The sequence below is a fragment of the Miniopterus natalensis genome, chromosome 1, assembly GCF_054644295.1.
Source record: "Miniopterus natalensis isolate mMinNat1 chromosome 1, mMinNat1.hap1, whole genome shotgun sequence".
NCBI lineage: Eukaryota > Metazoa > Chordata > Mammalia > Chiroptera > Miniopteridae > Miniopterus > Miniopterus natalensis.
This window is the reverse complement of record NC_142081.1, coordinates 114,179,712-114,202,681: the sequence shown is the minus strand read 5'-3', so window position 1 is coordinate 114,202,681 and position 22,970 is coordinate 114,179,712. Positions and strand designations below refer to the sequence as shown.

Sequence of the window (22,970 nt, the reverse complement as noted above, 5' to 3'; positions counted from 1 at the left end):
CAGGGTTTCAGTGCCAGCAAGAGAAGTCCCCAAATTCTGACTGTAAAAACCATCAGGGATTGGGGCTAAGTGAGACCAAGGCTGCTGGAGTCCCAGGCAGTTCCTCTTAAAGGGCCCACACAGACTGACTTACTCAGATTCACTCCCTCTGAGCTCCGGCACTGGGACAGTAGCTTGAAAGGCACCAGGGACATACAGAGGGGAACTAAATTGTCTGACCTCAGTAAGAATTGGGGGGCAGCTTTCTCCCAGACAAAAGTGCTGGCAGAGGTCACTGTTCCTTTGCTGACACCTCCTCTCCACAGTGCCTTCAGGCAGTCGCCGTATCTGAGACTCCATCAACCTGGCCCACACTGTTCACCACCCCTGGCTGGTGATTCCCAGAGACCCCACCCTATCCAGTTTGCAACCCAACCCAATTTGCAGTGGTTTTTCCATAGGAATAGCCTGTCCTAGCTCAGGCTTCAGACTTTCCTAAAATATCTCAAACAAACAGCAGATGGCCTCAGCCTGCCCCATACCTCTTGCTAAGTGGTCCTAGGCCCAGCACTAGGGGCAGCAGGCCTTGGTTCATAGCTTGGCCTCTCCTAGGGACCTCCAAGCCCAACACAAGTACCAGTACCTGCAGATCACTCTGCAGATCGTTCTGTAGCTTGAGCCAGGTGGTCCCAGGCAGAGCACAGGAGGTAGCTGACTTTGCACCTCCCAGGTGGCCCCAAAGATAGTGCACCCAGTAGTCAGCTTCAGACCAGATTACAACCCTACCACATCCAGGAGCAGCACACTCAAGGGGCAGACTCGGTGAACACCAAAGGCCCACTGAAGTAAGTCCTGCTCCAAAGAGGTATCTCCTGCATAGCAGCTCTTCCACTGTAGTCACAGCTGGTCCTCACAGCCAATTGGCGTGGGGGTCAATCCCTCCTACTGATGGCAACAGTAATCAAGACTCAACTACAACAGGACAGTGTGCAAAGCACACACAGGGGCACACCTAGAGTGCCCAGCTCAGGTGACTGGGGAGGCTGAGGCACTGGGCCCTACAGGGCACCTAAAGGACACAAGGCTACTCTACCAATTCCAGAACACCTTTCAGCTCTACCTAATACATAGAAACAAACACAGTGAATCAGCTAAAATGTGAAGACAAAGAAACATGTCCCAAATGAAAGAACAGAAGAAATCTCTAGAAAAAGAGCTAAATGAAACGTAAGCAAGCTATCTCCTGGGTACAGAGTTCAAAACAATGGTTATAACGATGCTCAAGGAACTAAATGAGACCTTTAAAAAACTTAGTGAGAACTTCAGGGAACTTAAGTGAGAACATCAATGAGCCCAACCAGTGTGGCTCAGTGATTGAGTGTCGAGCCATGACCCTGGAGGTCACAATTTGATTCCCAGTCAGGGCCCACGCCCAGGTTGTGGGCTTGATCCCCAGTAGAGTGTGTGCAGAAGGGAGCCGATCAATGATTCTCTTTCATCATTGATGTTTCTCTCTCTCCCTTCCTTTCAATGAAATCAATAAAAAAGAAAAAAAAGAGAAAAAAAAAGGCCAGTTAGAAATGAAAGAAGTACAGAGTCCCAAACAAGATGAACCCAAAGAGGTGACACCGAGACACATCATAATTAAAGTGCCAAAGGTTACAGGCAAAGAGAAAATCTTAAAAGCAGTAAGAGAAAAGCAGTTAGTTACCTACAAGGGAGCACCCACATGATGGTCAGCTGATTTCTCAACAGAAACCTTGCAGGCCAGAAGGGACTGGCAAGAAATATTCAAAGTGATAAAAAGCAAGGACCTTCAACCAAGATTGCTCTACCCACCCAAGCTATCATTTAGAATGGAAGGTCAGATAGAGAGCTTCACAGACAAGAAAAAGCTAAAGAAGTTTATCACCACCAAACCAGTATTACATGAAGTGTTAAGGGGTCTTCTTTAAGAAGAAAATTTAAATAGAAAAGATATGAATAAAATGGCAATACATATCTATCAACAATATAAAAATCAAAATAAACAAACAAGGAATCTAATGAACAAAATAAAATGATAAATAAAATAGAACCAGAGGCATGGAAACATGGAACAGACTGACGAATTTCAGAGGGAAAGGGGGAGGTGGGATAGAAAGAGATTAACCAAAGAACTTATATGCATACAGGGACACAGACAATAAATCAGGTGGTGAAGGCCTGGGGTGGGTTGGGGTGGGGTCCGGGTAGAGGGGGGCAATGGCAGGGGAAGAAGAGAGGGACATCTGTAATACTCTCAATAATAAAAAGGTTTTAAAAAAGAGTTCTGGAGAGCTGTTGCATGGGAATATACTTAAGACTACTGACCTGTACACTTAAAAATGGTTAATATGGTATATTTTATGTTATACACTTTTTACCACAATTATTTTCTAAAAATGAGCACAACACTTGAAAACAGATAAAGAAAGAAATGAAATTACTATAAACTACTAGCCAGAATAGTTGCCCAATAATCCAGAGATTATTATCAAAGATTGGAAAGCTTAATTATCAAAGATGGGAAAGCAAATCGATTTAAGCAATAGTTGCAAACACAAGCCAGCCTTTATAGTAGGTGTGTATAGCTGTCTTGAAACTCAAGTTTGAAACACATAAATCACTGTTGTGTTTAGAAGCACAAATAAACACTTTGTCAGAGAGGTATTAACACCAGCCAATTATGCTATAAATTTGGGGTATAATAAATGGTTTTAACCATCACTACCAATTATGAATGACAACCCAACTGCTATACCAAAGACTATAATGTAGTGAACTTAATTAACAATTTTTTTTTTTTGCAAGTTTTTCTATTTGTGTTAAATGATGTTACCCAACAAAGTTTCTGTTGTTGCAATTGTTGGCTACCGAAGCACAATCCAGCCCATCCTGACACGCTGATTATTTGCAAAACTCAATGGTATAATTTTTAAATAATATAAGTCATTTAAGTATTTACATTGTTATTTACTGAGTATTGTGTGGTTCAACACAATGGTTCCTAAAAAATGTGTCTTACTAACAACATCTGCAATGAATCTGGATATTTATAAACATGATTTCATGTGTTTACTGACTAGGTAACAGAAGTCATGCAAATTGTTCAGTTTTGTCAGTTTCTTAGGCCCTACAACATAGCTATCAAAAAATAAGCTTTCCAAAAATCAGTTCTTGTTGTACATTAATTATATCATAACGCCAAAGTTAACTATATTTTTTCATTAAGGACAACACTAAAGAGGCAAACTAAATGTAATACACAATGGTTGTTGATGCATATTTACATATGTATTTTTTAAAGCTGTTGTAGAGAGCAATAAAGGATAATACATAATCTAAAAGCACTGTTCATTTATAATATAAACAATTGTATACCAAGTTAGGTTTTCATCCACGGTAGGCTGTCCTCTGGCATGAGAGTGTATGTTCATGTTGCCCAGATTCAAACATACTCATCTTCCTTAATGATTTCCAAAGCTGAAAACAAAAGGAAATATGCTCCTTAAAAGTACAACTCAAAACCCTAATGTTATATTATACATAAAAATAGGGAATCCTAAATTAACTAAAACAAAGTCAGTCCTGTTTTGGGACTTCATGTATTAAATAGTAAAGAATCTTATATTTGAAGTCAGCTATACCCAAAAGTTACTTTGAGTACTTCATTAGTCATATACCTTTAAATGTTACTTTCTTCAACTATGTCAACTTAATCTTCATTAATATTTACTGCTGGAATCTATTGAGTATACGTTGAAATTTTTAATTTGCATATCACAGCTCTGAGAAGGACTGTCTTCCTTTCCAAAGTGAAACAAATAAATGGAAAGGGGAAAGTTAACATTTCCAAGGTTGCATGTGAAGATGGAACAAAAAGTAAGTTGCTAAGGAAGGCAACATGTCAATCACTGTTCAAACACCAAGTGAGCCCTCGCCTGTTTGGCGCAGTGGTTAGAGCGTCGGCCTGCGGACGGAAGGGCGCCGGGCTTGATTCCAGCCAAGGGCACACACCTCCGTTGCAGGCTCGATCCCTGGTCCCAGTGGGAGACCTGTGGGAGGCAATCAATCGATGTGTCTCTTTCACATGGATGTTTCTCTCTCCCTCCCTTCCACTCTCTCTGAAAAGCAATGGAAAAAATATCCTCAAGTGAAGATTTAGGAAAATTTATATTAAAATTTTTTAAAAAACAAATCATGAGAAACATTTACATAAAAGAACATTTCACAGAACTACTTAAAGCCTTTCAGTGTACATCCAGACACGCTGTCTTATATTAGCACACTCTGGAAAGATACAATGTGATAAGGAGAAACTCTTTACCATTAATTTATGTCAGGAAATTTTGGGTTAGAAGAGACATCAGACTGGAAAAAACAAGTGTATGCAGGAACAAAAAAAATAAAAGCCATATGGAAGCCAGTTCTAAGTTACTTCGTATTCATACATTTTTTTTTTTTTTAAATTGATTTTAGAGAAAGGGAGAGAGAAACATAGATCAGTTGCCTCCCATATGTACCCTGACTGGGGATCAAACCCTCAACCTGGGTGTGTGCTCAGACTGGGAATCAAACCTGCCGCCGTTTTCGGTGTACAGGAGGCTGCTCCAATCAACTGACCCACGCCAGCCAAGGCCACATTCATACATTCTTAAGAGGAGACAGACCCACACAAGAAATGGCAAATCACGAAAACTCTGTGCACATCAACACTGCTACAGTGGTTCTGGTTTCACAGGACTTTCCGCCATTGGCATCTTAATGGAGTCCCTTGGCCGCCTTTTCTAAAATTTACACACACACACACACCCCACCCTCACTTAATGTTTCTTCTTAGTGCTTATCACAATCTAATATGCTACATGTATTTCATTTATCTTGTGTACTGCCTTTCCTGCTCGAATATGACACACAAAGGCCGGGAGTTTGTGTGGCTCACTGCTGAATTCCTAGTCTTAGAATAGTGCTTGCCAAAATAATAAATGGCTCCATAACTATTTTTTTCCACTTTTATCTTTTTTTTTTTAACTTTTCTTTATTGTTGAAAGTATTACAGATGTCCCATTTCCCCCCCATTAATACCAAAACCTAACTTTCCTGATTTTATCTCCACCCCAGTCCCTCTCCCCTCTAAGTATTTGTTGACTGAATGAACTAGAATCTCTAATTTTAGCGACAATAATATTATCCTCCCGAGGAAGAGTTACTAATCTCATTGATCATAATGTAAAATACTTATTAGACCAAAGGTATAGTAGCCAGATTCCTTACTAGTTAAAGATACTAAAAGGGGAGCATCTATGCCCAGTGTCCTTTGGCATTTCCTGCTTCCTGCTCTCCCCACCACCACCCTCCCCCCCAAACTAGTCCCAGTTGGCTGCTGCGGCTCCCTCTCTCCATCAGCCATGGGCTGGATCATACCGGTGCTCGCTGCACAGCTGCTTTCTCACACAAATTTCCGCCAAGATGGGCCTTCAACATGACCCACGAGCCTGGCCCTTCCTCCTTTTGGGAAAAGGCGGGTCAGCTCCTCTGTAATCACCTGTCCTCCTCCCACGCAGAAGCCTGGCCCGGGCCTTTGCCTCAGCCAAGAACACTGTTCTCTTTAACCACTGTGCGTATTTGACATTTTTTCTGATTACAAATGTTTTCTAAACTTTTTTAAGTTTCTATTTCAAATGTATTAGCATTTACCATATATCCATCTCTTAAACTCTCAGAAGAGAAAAATACCATATAACCATAAATTACTAACAGTAAACCAAGACTCTGTGCCAACGTGGATTCTCTTACTGGATATGAGAAACATCAACATGGACATAAAAGAACCCATTACCCTTAATACCAAAACCTAACTTTCCTGATTTTATCTCCAGGAACATCTCCCCCTGCTGTCCTTATTTTGAAGAGATGCTTGCTGAAGTAATTAGGGACGCAGAGCAATGATACCTGCAACTTTGTAAGTTTTTGGAAAAGAACTTCCATGTCTCCCAGCCTCTCCTACCTCAGAGCTGTGCGTCTCTCTGGTATCAGCCACTGAGCAAATGCAGTGACCCTCAAATTGGTCTGTCCCTACCTCCAACCCCTCCTGCACACTGCTGCCAGCATCCTCTTTCTATGCTACTTAAATGACCACTTTACTACTTTAAATAAAGCCATGACTCAGCACTCATGCCAAAGTGAAAATTCCTTAAAAATCACTCATGCCCTCTATCCTGTCCATTTTGTTTGTTTGTTTAATTTTGGAAAGAGGAAAGGGGAGAGAGAGATGAGAAAGAGATATGAGAAACATCAATCAGTTGCCTTCCAAATGCTTCCCAACCAGGGATCAAACCCACAACCTGGGTATGTGCCCCCACCAGGAATCGAGGCCACCACCTTCTGGTGTACAGGATGACGCCCCAACCAACTGAGCCACCCAGCCAGGGCTCTTCTCCAGTGTCTTTCATTGCAAAAATCACACTGACACCCTCCCTCAAATTTTCTATAGAACTACCTGCAGAGCCCTGAACACCATTGTTTCACGTCTGTGTACTTGCTCACTCTAGTTCCTCTGCCTGCTTCAAATATGGGTTTAACTGCATGTCTGTCATCCCACTGTCACAGGAGCAGTGTAAGCAAACAGGACCATCATATGAGTGAAATCAAAGTCTGGATTATGCGTGGATACAGTCCCTTAATCATACCTGGATACAGTGGTTTCCGAATGTAATCTGTCCCGGAAGACCGTTCGAGTTCTGAAACGTTCGAAAACCGAAGCATTTACTTCTGGGATTACGGGGTTCGTAAACCGAAATGTTCATTAACACAAACAGTCGAAAACCGAGGTACCACTGTGTAACTATTCAGCAATTCCTTTCAAAATCAGCAGGGGGCGCGATAATTTCAATTTTAAAAAGGGAAATTAAAGTCATGCTAACAAAAGCAATTGTCAACTTCAGATGGAAATGTTGGTGCCTAAACAATTGTTTCCGTTTTAAGATATAACTGACTGATATCTATCACTGTATAAGTTTAAAGTGTACACTGTAATGGTTTGATTTACATATATTGTGAAATGATTACTGCTATAAATTTAGCTAGCATCTCATATAGATACAAAAAGACAAAGCAAAAAAAATTTTTTAAATTTATAGAGACAATGCAAAGATACGACTACAAGAACAGGATGCTATAAAGCAGGAACGTTCAGGAAACATAGATAGAACTTTTGAAATTAAAACCATGTTAGTGGGAGAAAAAACCAGATGGTGGCGTAGGTAACAGCTGCCCCCCCCACATTAACATTACAACTAACACACAGACCCGCCCTCACTCAGAGCCTCCTCAAATCCAGCTGCACAGAAGCCCCCAACCAGGGAACTGAAGAAGCACTGAGCCCGGTAGGAGGGCGGAGATGTGGGCAGATGGGGGAGACACAGCGACACGGAGACGCCACCGCGGGCCCACACCCGGGCCCGGTTTAAACCGGGAGGGCCGTCTCGGTCGGAAGGTTTCCCGCAGGAGGGAGGAGGGAAGGGTCCCAGCCCCACAGCGGGCCCCCAGCCCAGGGCTCCAGGGCCAGGCGGAGACGTCCCCACACCTTCAGCTGTGAAACCAGGGGGGACTGTCGCTGAGGGTGGCAGGGGCTGCGGGAGCCCCAGCAGCTCCTCCTAAAGGGCCCGCGCATGGACTCACCCGGACGCTCCCTCTGAGCCCAGCGCCAGGCAGCAGCCTGAAAGGACCTGGGACACTCGGGAGGAACTACCCTGCCTGAGATCCGGGCGAGAGGTGGAGGGGCGGCTTCCTCCCAGGCAGAAGAGCTGCAGAGGCCATGGCTCCTTTGCTGAGTCCTCCCCGCACAGAGGCAGGCAGGCGCCATATTTGAGTCGCCAGCACCTGACTCCCACCTTTGGCCCCGCCCATGACTCCCGGAGGCCCCGCCCCTCCCCACCTGCAGCTCATCCAGGCCGTTTCCAGGCTCTGCTGTGCAAGTGGCCTCTCGAGCCTCATGCTTAGGACTTTCCTAAAATCTCTCAAACAAGCAGCAGCGGGCACCATACGGCCTGATAAGCCGCCCCGGCCTGGCACTAGCGGCAGCCTGCATTGGCTCATAGCTTGGCCTCTCCTGGACAACGCCAAGCCCAGCACAAGTAGCAGCCAACTATGGTTTGCTGTGTAGTTCAAGCTGGGTGGCCCTGGGCAAGGCATTGGCACAAGCTGACTCTGCACCTACTGGGAGGCCCCAGAGACAGTGCACCGGGTTGTCAGACTCGAGCACACTGGATTACAACCCTGCCAAATCCACGAGTGACACACTCAAGGGGTGCACTTGGTGAACACCAAAACTCCACTGAAGGAAATCCTGCTCCATAGGGGTGTCTCCAGCACAGCAGCTCTTTGGCTGTAGTTGCTGCTGGTCCTCACAGCTGACTGGCCCTGGGTTCAATTCCTCCCAGTGACGCCAATAGCAACCAAGGCTCAACTACAACAGGACAGTGCACACAGCCCACACAGGGGAGCACCTGGAAGGCCCAGCTCAGGTGACTGGGGAGGCTGAGTCACTTGACACCACAGGACACCTACTACACAAAGCCGCTCTACAAATTCCAGGAGACATACCAGCTCTACCTAATACATAGAAACGAGCACCTGGAATCAGCCAAAATGTGGAGGCATAGAAACATCACAAAGGAAAGAATAGAAATCTCTAGAACAGGAACTAAATGAAATAGATCCAAACAAGCTAACAGATACAGAGTTCAGAATTTTGTTTATAAGGATGTCAAAGCATCTTATTACGAAAATAACTGAGAAAACAGATGACATAATAAAGTACCAATTTGAAATGAAGGCTACACAAACTGAAGTGAAGAATAATTTACATGGAACCAACAGTAGAGGGCGCTGAGAATCAAATCAGCAATTTGGAACCTGAGGAAACAAAAAACACCCAAACAGAAGAGCAAAAAGAAAAAAGAATCCAGAAATAGGAAGATAGTATAAGGAGCCTCTGGGACAACTTCAAGAGGCCCAACATTGTATTATTGGGGTGCAAGAAGGAGAAGAAAGAGCAAGAAATTGAAAACCTACTTGAAAAAATAAAGACAGAAAACTTCCCCTACCTGGGGAAAGAAATAGACTTACAAGTCCAGGAAGCACAGAGGGTCCCAAACAAGAGGAACTCAAAGAGGCCCACAGCAAGACACATCATAATTAAAAGGCCAAAGTTTAAAGACAAAGACAGAATCTTAAAAACAGCTACAGAAAAGCAGTTATTTACCTACAAGGGAGCACCCATACAACTGTCAGCTGATTTCTCAACAGAAACTTTGCAGGCCAGAGGGGAGTGGCAAGAAATATTCAAAGTGATGAAAAACAAGGAACTACAACCAAGATTGCTCTACCCAGCAAAGCTATCATTTACAACTGAAGGTCAGATAAAGTGCTTCACAAATAAAAAAAAGCTAAAGGAGTTCATCACCACCAAACCAGCACTACAGGAAATGTTGAAGAGTCTTCTTTAAGAAGAAGCTAATGAACAAGAGAATCTGACTAACTAAATAGATCCAGAGATATTGACGCATGCAACAGGCGATCATATTTCAGAGGAAAGGGGGAAGGGGGGTAGAGGGTGGGAAGAGATTAACCAAAGGAGTTATATGCATGTGTGCATAACCCATGGACACAGTTAATAACAGGGTGAAGACCTGGGGAGGGGGTGGGAGTGAAGTGGAGGGGGGTAATACTTTCAACAATAAAGATAAATTAAAAAACAAACAAAGAAAAATTTATAGAGTGAGCTGAAGTCATCATGCTATACATTACATCCCCAGGACTTATGTATCCTTTAACTGGAATCTTGTACCTTCTGACCTTCCCCTTACCCCTCTTCCCCGCCTCTGGTAACCACTTATCTCTTTTTCTGAGTTTGGGTATATATATTTCTAATAGATAAGAAATTTCAAAATGAAAATAAATATCCATTATCAAATTGAACAAAATTTTTTAATTTTAAAAAGAAAGCACATGACATACACCTTAAATTCTAAATGTGATTATACCATTTGAACCAACCAATTAACTTATAGGAATTTACCCTAAAAAATAACCAAACAAAGCTCAGCCGGTGTGGCTCAGTGACTGAGCGTTGACCCATGAACCAAGAGGACCGTTTGATTCCCATCAGGGCATAAGCCCAGGTTTCAGGCTCCATCCTGCATGATCCACTGGGGGCGTGCAGGAGGCAGCTGATCGATGTCGCTCTCATGGATGTTTCTATCTCTCTATCCCTCTCCCTTCCTCTCTCTCTAAAAATTAATAAAAACATTTAAAAAAATAACCAAACAAGTATGTAACAGTGGATCAAACAATTTAAATAAAATACACTGGAAAACAGTTGAAGTTTTGTTTTTTCTTTATTTTTAATCCTCACCTGAGGATATTTTTTCATTTCTTGTAGAGAGAAAGGGAGAGGGAGAGAGAAACGTGAATGTGAAAAACATTGATTGGTTGCTCCCGTACCCGTCCTGAGCGGGGATGGAACCTGCACCCTGGGTATGTGCCCTGGCCAGGACTTTAACCCGAAACCCTTTGGTGCTCTGGAGGATGCTCTAACCACTGAGACACACTGACCAGGGCAAGATGAATTCCCTTTAAGGTATTAAAGTGATCAAGAGGCCACTATCTATGCAACTCTTCAGCTATCACTACAAATCTAGACAAATGAAACAAGGCAAGGAAATACAAAAGACAGGTAATAAGAATTGGAAGAAAAAAGACAAATAGTCATGATTTAAAATGAAATAATCATCTTCATAAAACATCCAAAAAAAAACACTAGCCATTAAAATACAGTAAGAATTCGGCAAGGCCAAAAAATATTAAATATAGAAAGATTAGCTGATTAATTAGCTGATTAATTTATAGCTGTACATGGACATATATATCAATAGAATTCTCTTATACTAGATGGGGGGAGAATACAACAAAAAAAGTCACAGTAGAAACAAAAACTGAGATACTTAGGAATTAATCTAAGGCACAAGACAATGGAGAAAAATTTTAGACTATTGGAAAAACATAAATATCTTTGATGTACGATTTCAATGTGGGTATCAGTATCACAAAAGGAGGTTTTTAAAAATACAATTGCTGGGTTCTACTCACTAGAACTACTATTCAGTCAACCTACAGTACATGGGGCAACAAATGATTTTTAAAAGCTACCTAGCTGAATTCTAGTGTAAAGCCAGCGCTGGAAACTACCGGCTTAAATATGTTTTAAAAAGACCACACTTCTAAGAGAACAAGAGCTATAAACAAGTTGTAGTAATACAAATGAAGATAAAAACAAAAACCATTGCAGAATTAAAACAAGAAGAGACAAATTACAGAAACATACCTTTGTTAGCTAAGAACAAAGAAATACTTCCTAAACAAAACCTGGAAGTTAAAGAAAAAAAAGGTGGATCTAACTGTAACAAAATCAAAACACACGATGACACTGCCCGGCCGGGCATGGCTCAGCGGTTGAGCGTCGACCTAGGATCCAGGCGATCAGGGTTCGATTCCTGGACAGGGCACATGCCCAGGTTGTGGGCTGCAGCCGATCAATGACTCTCTCATCACTGATGTTTCTATCTCTCTCTCCCCCTCTCCGTTCCTCTCTCTGAAATCAATAAAGATATATTTTAAACACACACACACACACACACACAAAATGACACCAAATCTATGGGATATAATGAAAACAGTCCTGAGAGGGAAGTTCACAGTCCTACAGGCTACCTCAAAAAACAGGAAAAACTTCTAATAGACTCTCTAACCCTACAACTTAAAGACTTACAAAGAGCACAAGAAAAGCCCAGAGTAAGTAGAAGGAAGGAAATAATAAAGATCAGAGCAGAAATAAATGACACAGAGACTAAAAAAACAATACAAAAGATCAATGACACCAAGAGGTGGTTCTCTGAACCAATAAAAAAGATTGATGAACCTTTAGCCAGACTCATCAAGAAACAAAGAGAGGACCCAAATAAACAAAAACAAAAGAGGTGAAGTAACAACTGCCCCAAGAGAAATACAAAGGGTTGTTAATAAAATATTATGAACAACTATACACCACCAAGCTGGACAACCTGGATAAAATGGACAAATTCCTAGAAACATACAACCTTGCAAAACTCAATCACGACGAGTCAGAAAACCTAAATAGGCCAATAACTGCTGCTGAAGTTGAAGCAGTGCTCAAAAAACTCCCAGCACACATAAGCTCTGGTCCGGATAGCTTCACAGGGGAGTTTTACCAAACATTCAAAAAAGAAATAACACCTACCCTCCTCGAACTATTCCAAAAAATCCAAAAGGAAGGAATACTTCAAAGCTCTTTTTACAAGGCCCGCATTAGCCTAATTCCAAAAACAGATAAAGACACTACAAAGAAAGAGAATTACAGGCCAGTATCCTCGATTAGCATAAATGCTAAAATCCTCAACAAAATATTAGCAAATCAGATACAGCAATATATTAGAAAGATCATAAACCATGACCACATGGGATTTATTCCAGGGATGCAAGGCTGGTACAATATTCGCAAATCAATGTGTGATACATCATATAAACAAATTGAAAGACAAAAATCACGATCGTCTCAACAGATGCAGAAAAAGCATCTGACAAAATCCAACACCTGTTTCTAATAAAAACTTCAGCAAAGTGAGAATCATACCTCAACATAATAAAGGCCATACATGACAGACCTACAGCCAACATCATATTCAGTGGGCAAAAACTAAAAGCATTTCCTCTGAGAACAGGAACAAGACAAGTGCTGGTGAGGGTGTGGAGAAAGGGCACCCTAGTGCACTGCTGGTGGGAATGCAGACTGGGGCAGCCACTACGGAAAACAGTATGGAGGTTCCTCAAAAAATTAAAAATTGACCTGCCATTTGCCCCAGTGATCCCACTTCTAGGAATATAGCCTAAGAAACCCGAAACACCAAACTTAAGCACCCCTATGCTCATAGTAGCACAATTTGCAACAGCTAAGATCTGGAAACAGCCCAAGTGCCCATCAGTAAATGAGGGGATAAAAAAGCTGTGGGACATTTGTACCATGGAATACTATGCAGCTGTAAAAAAGAAGGATCTCTTCCCTGTCACGCCCCATGCGACTCCTTCCCGCGGGGCTGAGTGTGGGAATGGTGGGGGATTGAAAAAAAGACAATGGATACAGAAAGTGGGATCAGGAGGTTCACCACATGCTGATGGCATACAAGCCACACTAAACAGGCTTTGCAGCTTTATTTTATACAGCACTTGATTATCTCTAAATCATTCTTAGCGCAGGATATCACTGTTCTTGTTCTGCCTGACCCCAGCTACAGTTCCCCAGGTTGCTCCCAGGTGAGGACAAACCTGTTTGCTCACACCTTGGTATGCATTACTCGGTGTTTCCTATTCCGGGGGAATGAGGCTTCCTTAGCCTTTGGCTGCGCCTCTGGGACTATAAGGGCTTTGCCAGCTTACAGCCCACTCCCCGCACTTACCCCGTGGGCCAGCATGGGTGGAGCTGTAGAATATTATGCTAAGTGAAAGTATTACGCCAGTCAGAGAAAGACAAATACCACATGATCTCACTCATATGTGGAATATGATGAACAAAATAAACTAATGAACAAAATAGATCCAGAGACACAGAAACACAGAACAGACTCAGGGATCTCAGAGGGAAGGTGGGGGGAGGAGTGGGAGGGGAGAGATTAATCAAAGGACTTACATGCTGATATGTATAACCTATAGACATAGACATTAGTACAGGGAAGGCCCAGGGGTGGGGTGGATGTGGGGTGGAGGAGATCAATGGGAGGGGAAAAGGGGACATCTGAAATACTTCCAACAATAAAGATCTTTTTTTGTTTAAATTAAAGATTCTGTTCCTTAAAGGATTTCAAAGAGAAAACTTGACAAACAGGCAAAAAATGAAGAGAAGATATTTGTACCATTTAAAACTCAATGAGGTTAACATGTAAAATATACCCCAAAACCCCCACAACTCCTGTAAATCAGGGCAGAAGAGCAGAGAGGGGGATAAGAAAATCTAAAACAAGAGGCAAAGAACATGCAAATGCCAATTCATAAAAAGAGAAACCCACGCATCAACCCGTGAACCAAGAGGTCCCTGGTTCAATTCCCGGTCAGGGCACATGCCCAGGCTTCAGGCTCAATCCCCAGTAAAGGGCATGCAGGAGGCAGTCGATCAATGACTCTCTCATCATTAATGTTTCTATCTCTCTCTCCCTCTCACTTCCTCTCTCTGAAAGCAATAAAAACATATTTAAAAAACAGTAAAACTGTGGCATATTTACACAATGGAGTACTACGCAGCTGTAAAAAAGAAGCATCTCTTACCCTTTGAGGCAGCATGGACGCACCTGGAGACTCTTATTCTAAGTGAAATAAGCCAGAGAAAGACAAGTACCACATGATCACTCTTATATGTGGAATCTAATGAACAAAATATACTGATGAACAAAACAGACCTAGAGCCCGACCGGGGGGCCATGGCTCAGCGGTTGAGCATCAACCTAGGATCCAGGCAATCACGGTTCGATTCCTGGTCAGGGCACATGCCCGGGTTGTGGGCTGCAGCCGATCAATGACTCTCTCATCATTGATGTTTCTATCTCTCTCTCCCTCTCCTCTCTCTGAAATCAATAACAATAGATTTAAAAAAACAAAACGAAACAAAAAAAATACAGACCTAGAGACACTGAAGCATCAACAGACTGACGTATTTCAGAGGCAAGGGGGGGCGGTTTGGAAGAGATTACCCAAAGAACTTATAAGCATATACGCATAACCCATGGACACAGACAATTGTATGGTGAAGGCCTGAGGAGGGGGTGGGAGAGGAGTGGAGGGTTAAGGGGGAGGAAAGGGGGACATCTGTAATACTTTCAACAATAAAGATAAATTAAAAATAAAATAGCCATCAGTGTGGCTCACTGGATGAGCATCAAACCATGAACCTGGAGATTCCGGTTCAATTCCCAGTCAGGACACATTCCCCGGGTTAGGGGTTCGACCCCCAGTAGGGGGAGTGTAGCAGGAAGCTGATCAATGACTCTCTCATCATTGATGTTTCTATCTCTCCTTCTCCCTTCCTCTCTCTGAAATCAATAAAAATAAATAAATAAATAAATAAATAAATAAATAAATAAGTAGTCCAGTGGTTTGTGCAAAACATCTGGCAAGATGCACACATCCTAGTCCTTACTTTCCACTAACACTGACATTTCTATACCTAAAATGGGTAATGCTTTTTATCAAAGCAACAGCTATGTTTGCTCATCTCCCTTTTCTAACAACCTCACCAACCTAACATTGGAATAAACAAGCTTGAGAAACAGCTCCTACCATCAGCAGGGTTCATAAGTGAAGCAGGGTAATAATTATGCTCTCCTAAAAGATTAGAAAGATATAAATGAGCATTTAAGAAAAAGAAAAAAAATTTACATGCATGTTAAGAACCCATAAATCTACATTCTGGTCTGGGTTCCTGACCACAAGAACCAGAGAGCTTTTTAGCAGAAATTATTCCTAAAATTACCGACAATTTCCTTCACTTTAAACTAAGATGTCGTTTCCTTCCATCCAAATAATCTCATTTAATAAAGTTTACTATATCTTTGATTGCAATTCTCTCTGTATCCCAATTACAACAGAAACAGTTGTAGTACCTTTGTACCTTTGTTAGTGAAATGCATAATGAAAAAAGTGTGACTGAAATCGCTAAAAAGCAGCACCCAGTACAACATCTAGTGGAAGTAAAAAACGGGCAGAGATCCTACATTTTGAACACAAGCAATTATTTTATAAACAGCCTAAATCTCCTTCCAGTTTCCTACACTTCAAGAGAGCTGTGACTATCAGAAGACAGAACTCATTTTCCATACAAATTAACAGAGGATAAAGGTTTCTATATGGAATTTTTTCCTTGGGTGCTAGAAATTTTAATTTGACAGGACAGGAAAAATTAAGTAAAGACATTAATGCAAAAACAAATCAACAGAATCAGAGCTGCATGACAGGGCTGGGATGCCTCATAAGTTATGTCAAAGCATACATGTTACATGCAGCAATGCATTTACCATGAAACAAGGTAATTATTTCACAATTAGAACAATTTCATTCAGTTAGTCATTAGACGTTTCCATGTTCTTGAAGACTAATAAATTTAACATAACGTAATAATTCTCTTTAGTTCCCCAAGCCTTGACATCATTCAAAAGTTCCTCCCAAATAACCACCTAACCCTGCTCTCCATTAACACCTACACTCCCTTCCTTGACTTATTCTCATTAAGGAAGAAATGATTTTTACATTTTCAACCTTTCTCCCAATTTTATAGTAAAAATTTTCCAAAACAAAGTCATAAGCTGTGACCAAAATACATTACACTTCATTTTTATTTGCCTTATGAATATTATCTCCATTCAAATTTGTCAACATAAGAAACATTCAAACCTGTGAAGAATTTTTGTGAGTTTGAGCCAAACTGTGGACAAGTGCCGGGAAGCGGAATCTCAACAAATTGAGATAATGCTCCCAAGAATGGCAGTTTTTTGCACCTTACAATTAAATTGCACATTACAATTAAAAGAGGAGACATAGTGGGTTACATGAAATCTATTAGTGATAGATTAGGGAGGCAGGAGAAAGCCCAGTGGGGAGGAGATTGGATAAAAAGTAAAATGATAGACACACACTACTTTTACTTAGGTGCTTGCAGACTAGTTAACAGCCAGCAATTAACATGATAACAATGATAATGAGGGGATTTGTGGTCTCCCCAGAGTGGTGCCAGTGCTTTGAGGGGTCTGGAAAGAGGATAATTACTTTGTTTTTGCAAAGGCATGTAAATCAGGTATGTCATCTTAGATGTCAAAAGACAGACAGACATAGTTAAGGTGAAGATTAACCTTTGTTAGGGAAAAATACTGCCTTAGGACATGACTACCCACAATAAACTGCTTTTAGTTAAAAAGAAGTTTTAATTTCAGGCCATCCTTTGTGGTTACTTTAAGTCTCTAAGATTTCAAGGCCACCACCATGCAAGCCTTCCCTGAGCTAGTCAGGTGGGCATCTTGCCTCTTTCCGTCCACAAATTAGAAAACACTGAAGTCCACTGATGCAAACATAAATAAGGTTCTCTAATTTGGAACACCTCCCAAAATTTAAAATAGAGATTTTTCACATAGCGACACTGTTTCATTTTGCCCCTGTGGAAAAACACCTTTTTGGTGTGATTCAGACTATCTTAGCAACCTCGAAGGGAAAAAAAAAGAAAAACAACCTAACAGACAATATTTCTTTATTCGGAAATAACCATCTCCATCTCTGACTCATGTACTTGTGATCAAATGGGTATGCAGAAGCTTGCTTGCTGGTAGGGACCTTGCTGGGTCCTGGATTAAATCCATTACAGGTACAAAATCGAGTAAGAGACAAATAACCTGGGGCTGAATGCCTTTCATCTCTAGGGTGTGGAGTTTATGTAGCTGTAAAATGAGCATGATAAATATTACCCGCCTCCTAGAGGATAGGAGGACACTCAAATTGACAAGCTTTGAGCTTCTCAATTAAAACACCTAAACTGAGCCCGGCCAGTGTTGCTCAGTGGCTGAGCCTCCACCCATGAACCAGATCACAGATGGATTCCCAGTCAGAGCACATGCTGGGGTTGCTGCAGGTTTGATTCCCAGTAGGCCCTGTGCAGGCCGCAGCCAATCAATGACTCTAATCATTAATGTTTCTCTCTCTCCCTCTCCCTTCCCCTCGGTGAAATCAATCAATCAATCAATACCTACATAAATGGAAATACTAGTTTGCAGAAGAGAATGCACCTGGAAGGGGGGAACACTGCTCCCAGAGTCCTCACTGTATCATTACTGCTAAAACTTGGTGACCTTCACCATTTCTTTTGTGAACAAATGGTTAATAAAAAAGGTTATATTAAACATGTCAAAAAAGGTAACAGCGATTCAAAGTGCTTCTTTATAAGTAAGTTAAACCATATAGTTACTTGCCTTGGACTTGTCTGCAAAGCGTTACTGCATGAGTAGTAGGCGCATCCAAAAATCCAGAGACTGTCTTTCAAGAGGCGCTTTTTAAAACAAATTTGAAAGCTGTTTAAAAATTAGAAAAACAAAAAAAGAGTAATTCCACTCTCACCCATGAGAGTGACAGAAACAAGGTCCCACTCCCACCATCCTTTCAAACCTGCGCAGGCATTCCTCATCACATTCCTCCCCCTGCTGGCGACAGCCCCGCTCCCCACTTCAGCGCAAAGGTGTCACCCTGCTTCTGTCTACTTGTCACTTGAGAAGAAAGTTCACGTTATTAGATTAAAAGCTAATAAGTAAGCAACGTTAATGTGTAAATCTCGTTGCAAAGCGCTTGTCTCCAAAAAATGTGTAATTAATACTACCCAAGTAGAAACACCTTTCTCAATTAAAAAAAAAAAACTAAACTAAAAAAACCCACCTTTTTAAAAATTGAGTAGCTTAATGCTACTATCAGTAGGTGCTTTGCCCTGGGGTGCCTGACTCTGACTTAGCTCCGCAGTTTTCCCTCCACCACCACGTCCTGCGCCCCTCCGAGGGTCCCTGCCGCCTCGCCCCGAGTCCAGCGAGGTCCCCAAGGGGTCCCGCCCGCAGCTGCCGAGGCCCCGCTCCCACCCGCCCCATCCTCCGGCCGCCCCACCTCTGCCCAAGGTGCCCCCGCCCCCGCGGGCTTCGGGCCGAGGCGCCTCGAGGCGGGCGGGTGGCTCCGGGTGACTCGCCAGCCGCCGCGGGCTGAAGCAGCGGCACCGGGAGCAGATCCCCGCGCCCGCACCGCGCCGGTCTCCAAGCGGCACTGCAGCCCCCGCGCCCCGTTACCTGCTCTGCGCCGCGGTTGCAGCGGGAGGCTCGCTCGCTCTGGCCCGTGCGCCCCGGGCTCGGAGGGAGGAGGGAGACAGCAACAGCGGCCGCAGCGGAGAACAAACAGAGCCGCCGGCGCTGAACGCAGGACCCCCGCAGGAGGCGCCCCCACCTCCAGCTCCCGGAGTAACGGACTCAACCACGCCCTCGGTGGGGCGGGGCGGCGGGGCGGGGCCACGGCGGAGGGGCGGGGCCACGGCGGAGGGGCGGGGCCACGGCGGAGGGGGCGGGACCACGGCGGAGGGGGCGGGGCAGGCGAGGCTTCACCTCCCGCTGGGCGTAGATTGCTTTAGGGGTAGGCGCCTCCAAATCGAAGGCGGCCTAGCCCGACCAGCTGTCCCATAGGTCAGTAAGAGAAAACAGAGCGGAGCCCTGATGGGTGACAGCTCTGTAGCTCCATCCCCTACTTTCAATCACCCAAAGCTCCGCCTCCACTCGGTTGATTCCTAGGTGGCTGCAGAAAGGCTGTGGTTAAAGGGACCAGCAGCCTACCTGCACAGAACCCTCAACACCCAGGTTCCTTTGTCAGATGTGAGCTTCCTTACTCTACAGTGATTCTTTGATTTGCATTTGATCTTGGGGCATAACATCTCATCTTTAACATCACTTGGATTTTGAGAAGCCTTGTGGACATTTTTTAAATGCTGCATAAGATACAGAAGGAAACTGTCATATGCAAAAAGACCCAGGCCTAAAATGTAAGAGTATGCCTGGCAGGTGTGGCTCAGCAGTTGAGCATCCGCCAGGAGATCGTGGGTTGATTCCTGGTCAGGGCATATGCCTGGGTTTGGGGCTTTATCCCCAGTAGGGGGCGTGCAGGAGGCAGCTAATCAATGACTCATCATTGCTGTTTCTCTTTCTCCCTCTCCCTTGCTTTCTGAAATCAATAAAAGCATATTTTTCAAAAAGTAAGATTATGTGTGACTTTATTACCTTTCTGTGTAAATTATGAGTGACTTTATTGCCTTGGTTCCCTCATTTCTAGTTTGGCCTGGTAAGAGTATGTGTGGCTTTGTTACCTTTCTGTGTTCCACATGAACCATGTATTATTTATAATTTTTTTAAAAAACAACAGAAAATGAGTAAGGTGCAGAGAATGGTAAAGGCAAATGCCGGAGCCCGCCGGCAGAGTCGAACGGTCCCGAGAGTAGGGGTGAGGATGGAGAAAAGACAGACACAAAAAAGATGGGATCGGGAGGACTGCAGCTCGTGACGGCTGCACCCCCGAGTTTATTTCCAAGCTCAATTTATACCAGCGCTGTTGTTTTTGCTGAATAGCACCCTGTCCCGCATTCCTTCCCCTTGCCTGATACAAAGTAGTTCTCTCCAGGCTGCACAAACACACCTTCAGGTAAACATCCTGCCTCCTGCAGGAGCTCAGACCTTGGTAACTATCTTTGTCTCGGCTTCTAATGGGAACTTGTTGGGAAGGATTGAGTCCTTGGCTCAGTATGTAGCTTGACTGTCCCTTAACCCTTCAGGCCGGGGCCAGCTTCCTAATAAGCCTTTCTAGAATTTAAGGCCGCAAACTAAATTAGTATCGCCTTGGTGCCTCAAGGTCTGGGTCAGGGAGCAGGAGAGCACTTCTGCAGCTCACCCAGGAAGGTCCTCTGTGCCTGGGGCCATAGCAGCTCACCCACATCTCCCTGGGAGCAGGGGAGCACATCTGCAGCTCACCCAGGCAGGTCCTCTGTGCCTGGGGCCACAGCAGCTCACCCACATCTCCCTGGGAGCAGGGGAGCACATCTGCAGCTCACCCAGGCAGCTCCTCCGTGCCTGGGGCCACAACGGCTCCCCACAGGCAAACTTTTGAGGATATCCATGGAACTAATTCCTCCACAATAGAAGAGCATACAGTAATATATGCAACAGCTGAGGGCCATCAAAAACTATGTATTGGTCTCAGCCCCCTTCAGCTCTCTTCAAGAACTTTATGACTGACGTGCCCCCATATTCTTTCCTGAGTAACCACCATTTATCCAACACATAGTGTAGAATGCACTTCACTGTAAACAGATCCTTTCTGATGGGAAGAATTTAGAATACAAAATACAAAATAAATAAAGCTTTAATCAAAAAAAGTAGAAATTCAGAAGATATAAATTGGAAAATTAAGCTAATGCAGGGAATTATAAGGAATGTGATAGAGCTTCAACATGTGACTCAGACTTAAAATTGAAAGGAGGGAGTAGAGTTGCGATGATTATCAATGACCCACAGTTAAGTAATCTGAGCTCCAGACCACATCAGCCAAGCCCCAAGTCAACATATTTTACCTGGGGACCCCACTCACTTCACTCTCTCTGGCTGTCTTACTATTCTATTTGTTCTTGTCATTCCCATGAGGTTCTGAAATATGCTATTTGAAATGAAGCACTTCCCCCAACAGCCCTATAAATTTAATAGGAGTAAAATATAAAATAAAATAAAATAAAATAAAATAATAAAATAAAAAAAATAAAATAAAATAATAAAATTAAATTAAATTAAAAAATAAAATAAAATAAATAAAATAAAATAATAAAATAAAATAAAATAAAATAAAATAAAATAAAATAAAATAAAATAAAATGGAGTTTGGCAAAAACCAAACCTAAGAAAGGAAAGTAATGTTTAGGTAAACATGAACTTGTAAAGAGGTAAGGACAAGAAGCCTGATACAAAGATTAGGACAAATCCTCTTCTCCCTCTTTTTCCCTGAGAATAAGGTAAAGCTCTTTAAAGGACAGTGACCTCATTACCTACCAGATATTTTAGGGAACACTTGTAATACATGGACTCCTAAACAATAGTCTGAAAATGTGTTCTGGAGTACTCTGAGCAAGTAACTTAGTGTTGAGATCTAATTATGTTTAAATAGATAAGAAAAATAAGGACCTGGCTGGCTAGCTCAGTTGGTTAGAGCATTGCCCCATATGCTAAGGTTTCAGGTTCGATCCCCAAACTGAATTCGGGTTCAGTCAGGGCACATACAAGAATTAACCAATGAATACAAAAATAAATGGAACAACAAATTGATCTCTCTCTTTCTCTCCCCCCCCTTCCTCCCTAAAATCAATAAATAAAAAAAGAAAATAAAAGGTGAGAAGTTGAACTTACACCTTTAGCAGATTTATAAGGGAAGAGATCCAGCCCCACTACGGAGGGCCAATCAGAGGGAATGCTAGGAAATGTCAGAGTATCCCAGTGCATCCAGCTTGATAGTGGCAGGTGAATCAAAAGAAACAGCAACTAAATACATTTTTTTAAGTAAGTTAAAAATGTAATCTTTAAAATATATGGCACAGTGCTTCAAAGAAACTGGAAAGTAACCTCTTCACCCCAATTATAGAGTTCACATGTTAATTATAAAGATAGAGTGGTGTCTTACAGAATCCAAGGGCAAAAATAAGTCAGTCCTCAGGAAGGCAGGAGCCAGGATTGCAAAAGCCATGAGGGTCTCAGCTGAAGTTTTCTCTATCTTCAAATCTGCCTCTATCTACACTTCTGCTCTATTTTTCTCTGGAAAACAGTTTTCCTGGCTCCTAAATCCATGAGCCAGAATAGCGCTACCTCTCTCCACACACACAGATTGAATCAACCCCACTGACTGAATCCCAAATTCTATTTAGAGAAAATATTATTGGCCCAGCCTGGTCTCCCCTTCCCTCCACCCCATCACTTATGATCTGGGAGACATTGAGAGGGGAGCCATCAACATGGCTTCAGAGGCTCATTGCTGCTAATAGGCAGAGATTTCCCAGGGAATAGGCACTGGCCAGATTATCAGATCAAAATGTCCCCCTCGTTTTTTGTGTTTTGTTTTTGTTTTTGTTTTATTTTTTGCTTATTTGTTTTTTAAGGGTAGTTAATTTTATTTATTAATTTTTTTACTTTAAATAATTTTTATTTTTCAATTCCAGTTGACATACAATATTATATTAGTTTCAGGTGTACAACCCAGTGATTAGAAATTATATAACTTACTAAGTGATCATCCCAATGAATCTCGTACTCATCTGA

At 42.6% G+C, this 22,970-nt stretch overlaps 1 long non-coding RNA gene across 1 annotated transcript in view; it reads right to left on the bottom strand.

The window, feature by feature from the left end:
* Positions 1 to 18,153, bottom strand: part of LOC148094343 (uncharacterized) — a 32,784-nt gene extending 14,631 nt beyond the window's left edge. Inside the window, exons 1-2 of the long non-coding RNA XR_015714290.1 lie at positions 18,075 to 18,153; positions 3,382 to 3,483 (exon numbers count right to left, since the gene is read on the bottom strand). This is a non-coding gene — a long non-coding RNA (uncharacterized LOC148094343). The remainder of the gene's footprint in view (positions 1 to 3,381; positions 3,484 to 18,074) is intronic.
* Positions 18,154 to 22,970: the final 4,817 nt, after the last annotated feature.